Source organism: Echinops telfairi, unplaced genomic scaffold (genome assembly GCF_000313985.2).
Source record: "Echinops telfairi isolate 266 unplaced genomic scaffold, ASM31398v2 ScPeMD7_3533;HRSCAF=4204_0, whole genome shotgun sequence".
NCBI classification, from domain to species: domain Eukaryota; kingdom Metazoa; phylum Chordata; class Mammalia; order Afrosoricida; family Tenrecidae; genus Echinops; species Echinops telfairi.
The window spans coordinates 78,630,908-78,635,989 of record NW_022107431.1 but is presented as its reverse complement, the minus strand read 5'-3'; positions in this window follow the sequence as shown (position 1 = coordinate 78,635,989).

Below are 5,082 nucleotides of genomic sequence, written 5' to 3'. Positions count from 1 at the left end.
GCTCATGAAAGCAGCAATAAAGAGATCAATTGACATATTGCATTAGGTGATCTGCAGCACTTGATCTCTTTAAAGTGAAGTGCAAGGATGTCAGTTTGATTATTAAGGTGAGCCTATGGTATTTTCAGTTGCCTCATAGGCATATGTAAATTGGGCATTGCATAAGGAAGACGAATCTATGCATTTGAATTATGGTGTTGGTACAATGGACTACCAGAAAAACAATCAGATCTATCTTGGAAGTACAGCCAGAAGGCTCCTTCCAAGTGAGGATAGTGAGACTTGTATACTTGGACATGTTATTGGGAGACCAGGTCCTTTAAAAGGGTATCATATTTGGTAAAATAGAAGGGCAGCAAATGACAGGAAGGCTCTTGATAAGATGGAATGACACAATGGCTGCAACACTGGGTTCAAACATAACAATTGTGAGATTGCATAGGTCTGGGCAGTGTTTCATTCTGTTGTACCCAGGGTTGCCATGAGTTGCAACTAAGTCAACAGCACCTAACAACAACTTTGTCCTACAGGGTTGTTATGTTAGAATTTATTTGATGGCAATGACTGTTTGAGGCAATTAACGTGGTATATTATGGTAATGATCTTACTCTTTTCCCTCCCAACATAATTTATTAACATGTATAGGGACATTATTTTAGAATTGAGTTTTGAAAGATTAATCAGCATTCCCTAGGGATTGTCAACTCCAGATAAGGATCAGCATTGGGTCCCAGCAATGGAAAAATGTTAAGACTTGGTTTTGAGGATGAAGCAGGAGTGAAGAAGGGATTCAATTGAGACTTGAACCAGACCACCTAAAAGCGTCTGCTGTGAAAAGCTGAATGAAGAGCAGGGTCTAGACGATCTACAGACTAAAAGAGATATCAAGAGACTAATAACCCAGAAATTAATCTGGAGCTCAGTTACTCATTCTGACAACTCATAACGTAACATGCCCCTTGAGAATGAAATCACATGGTAAGGATGTTGGGACTGAGAGATGAAGAAAGCCAAAGATATGGACACATTTGTCCAGTCATCAAAAATATGTTGGAAATATTTTCACTTGGAAACCTTGCTTTTGAGATAATTATGGCAACCAAAGTCAAAGGATCCTCTTACACAAAGGTACAAATAAATAAATATGTTTGAATTATGCTTATTTGATATGTAAGCTATTTAATTGTACATCTTGGACATTTTCATATCGGCCAATGCAGATTCGTGTCATTTTTTTCCAGTGACCATCAAGTAATGCACATTGTTGTGTTATGCCATCAAGCCAATTCCCAACCATAGTGAACCTATGCACAACAGAATGAAACATCACACAGTCCTGTATCATCCTCACAACTGTTTGTTTTAGTCCATTGCTACACCGTGTCACTCCATCTCATCCAAGGTCTTCCTTTTTAAAAAAAAAAATTAAATACTTTTATTGGGGGCGGGTCTTCCTCTTTTTACTGTCTCTCCACATTATCAAGCATGACGTCCTTTCTCCAGGGACTGGTCTTTCCTGACATGTTCAAAGTATGTGAGAAGAAATCTCACCATCCTTGCTTCTAAGGGGCATTCTGACTGTACTTCTTTCAAGACGAATTTGTTTGTTCTGTTGGCAGTCCATGGTGCTTTTAATATTTTCACCAGCACCATGATTTAAATCCATTCATTCTTCTTCGGTCTTTCTTATTCTATGTCCAACTTTCATATGTGCAATAGTTAGGTTTTTCTGTGCCAACATGGCTCCCATAGGAACATGTGGACAGAGTTTAGCTTGTCAATCAGGTGGAAGCTTGATTGGAGGGCAACCAAGATAAATGGCTCTTTGGGGCTGGCCTCTTCCTCCTTCTCCCTGGAGGCAGGCCACACACTTTCTCTGCTTTCACCTTCCTGTTGACAAGCCATGTGGAGCCACACTGAGACCTCCAAGAGCCATGGAGATGCTTCCACCACCACTGGATCCACAAGACTTTGCATCCACTGGCTTGTGATCGTCCTGCATTTTGCATCATTGCATGTACTGCATTAAGTCTGAAGAGGGATTTATGGACTAGTGTCGGATTTATGGGCTAATATCACACTTATGGACTCCATCTGAACTGGGCTGGGATGTTTGCTGGATAATTACTTCTTGATATAAAGTTCTCTCTTACACATATATGAGTGTCCCTGGATTTGTTTCTCTAGTCAACCTGGTGTAACACACTAAGCATATGAACTGACTGCAAATACCATGGCTTGGGTCAGGCTCACTTCAGTCCTCAAAGTGATAGCCTTGCTCTTCAACACTTTACAGAGATCATGTGCAGATTCACTCAAGCAATGCATCTTGACTGCTGCTTCCATGAACAACTGATTATGGATCCAAGCAAGACCAAGTCCCTGGAAATTTTGTCTCTGTTTATCATGATGCTGCCTATTGGTGAGGATTATCGTTTTCTTTCTATTGAGCTGCAATCTATATGAAAAGCTAGTCATTGATCATCAACATGTGCTTCAAGTTTTCCATGCTTTCAGTAAGCAAGGCTGTGCTCTGTCAGCCCATAGCCCCTGCTTTCTACTCCTTCTCCTCTCCACTTCCACCTCTTCACTTTTGGGCTAGGCTGGGTGGACCTCCCATCATTAATGCTACTCCACCCCAGCAGAGAATTTTTTAAATGGCCAGGTGACCATGGGAATGCTATCAACATGCAAGGCACCACAGTATAACAAACTGATAAGACAAGGGGTCAGAATTCTACATTATTGTTTATTTAATTCTCTCTAATTGAACATTCATGTGCTATAGTAAGCTTATAAGTACAAGATTTAATTGTACTTATCAGTGTCAATCCCCTACCCGCCCACCACTTAATATTGACAACATAATCGTACATTCCCATTTTTAACTACCAAATCCTAGTTGTGTAAAGCACTAACCTCTGGAACACTACAAGCTTTAATGTAGGAATGAGACCCATGACAGTTTTGTGGCTGTTATTTATACAGGTTGCTGAGCGGCACAAATTGTTAAATGTTCAACTAGTAGCCAAAAGGTTTAGTGTTTCAAATCCAATCAAAGGTGCCTGGCAAATTGTGTGGCAACTTGTTTCTGAAAATGTACAGCCTTGAGAATTCTATGGATTTCCCAATCTGCATACACGAGGTCTCCATGAGTTGGAATCTACTTGATGGCAAGCAACAGCAGTATTTATGGAAGTGATCAGCAGGTCTTTCATCTATGACATACCAGGTGGGTTTGAAGTACCAATACATGTTGTTGGTGAGAATAAACTGTAGCGCTATCCAGCAACATGATCCTATAGCTATGGTCTCTCAATTCAAAACGGAGGCTCCTTATACCAATTTTTATTTCTATTTTAAAACTTAATGCTATCCTCTTCCAATAAATTCTCATGTCACACAGTTTTGTTTCCCTGGATTTGCTCATGGTATATTCTGCTTCAGGACAGCCTACACTCTTCATTAGCTGGCTTCATGATACCATTTTACATTAACATTTAGAAAAGCACCAAAGAGGACAAAGATGGTTTAGGGAAGTATATTTTCTATCAGGCCAGGGCAAATAGACATATAATGCCAGCCAACTATGTCATTAAAAATTTTCTCCTAACTACACTAAAGACCAACAACATATGTAACAGAAGAAATTACTTTCAATGTTGTATTTCAATCAATAGTTTCTGAATACTTTTTTTTGAATACTTTTTTCAGTAGGTAATCAATCAATAGAAGACTTAAGATATTTTACGTATGCCATTTTATACTGTTTGATATTTTGTACATATTATATATCTCATTTTGGATCACCCCCATTTTAACTGTTATTGTCACATTTTGCTAGTGGACCCTACTAGGCAACCTATTTTCAACGTCTACCTTCTTTAGTCTCTAGAACTGTGATGGGAACTACTTGTTACAGGAATTTGTTGCACTAAGTGTTAGCAGCCCTCATCATGTAGCCCCCTTGCATTATTTTTGATGCATTTATCTTGTCTAATAAACTAACTTGTATACTCTTTGAAAGCAGAGATTCACTGAATCTCAGGGTTGTAAATGACTAACAAAATCATCAAATAATTCTTTTCTGAATACATGACCTGCTTGCACCAAGTGCCTATTAAATGACCATTGACAAGCTAGGCTAGGAAGATAATTTCTGTGAAATAAATTCTGAAACTACCTGTTTCAGAGAACTGTGTTGGATTTTCAAAACTACACTTCTAGGCCTTTCTTCCAAGCCACCCTGTGGGTGGATTAAAATATGTAACTTTTGTTAGTAGCAGAACATGGTCCATTGGCTTCTTGTAGTAAAATCCAGTGCTTGAGGTACTCACACAGGTGGCAGACTTTTTTGGCTAGTGTTAGAAGCTAAGAGGGGGTTTTAAGATAAGAAATCTGTCTCCCTGAAATCTGCATCTTATAGAACTACATGAAATAAATCTACTTCATATGATGGCTCTTCATGTATGTGAAGACAATCCCAGTAGCTTTGTCTCTTCTAGGTTAATCCTTAAAATTTCCACAAATATTTCTTCACTAGGCATGGTTTTGGTGTACTCTTCATCATTTGGTCTTTCTTCGAATAATTTCAACTTCTTGAAGGCCTTCTTAAAGTAGTCAAGCTAGAAGTGCACACACCACTTCAGATGTGGCCTTTCGGGTAGAGCATACAATTAGACTACTATTGGCTGTCTCTTTACTACCGGGCCTCAACCCACAGTACTGTATGGGGAATCAGCATGTAAGAGACAGAGTCACAGCATATCATTAAGCAATACCATTTTTGCACACTCATCTTTTAGTTCAGAGTTCTACACTGTACGGTTCAGGGAGTGGGTACATTGTTCTTGAAGTCAGCTTCCCATCTTGTCAATTGAGTCTAGGCATCTTCAGGTTCTCTGTTTTATGGTGGAGGTGCTATGGGAGGTCTTTAGAGAACTCAACTAAAAATAAAGAACGAGAGACTTTAGGGCCAGAGAAGCCTGCAGTTTACAGCAGCCAAGAGGCTCTGGGGATCTCACTGTTGATTCATTCATACTCACTATTCTTTTCTTCTTTAGCTTTAATAGGGATGATTTC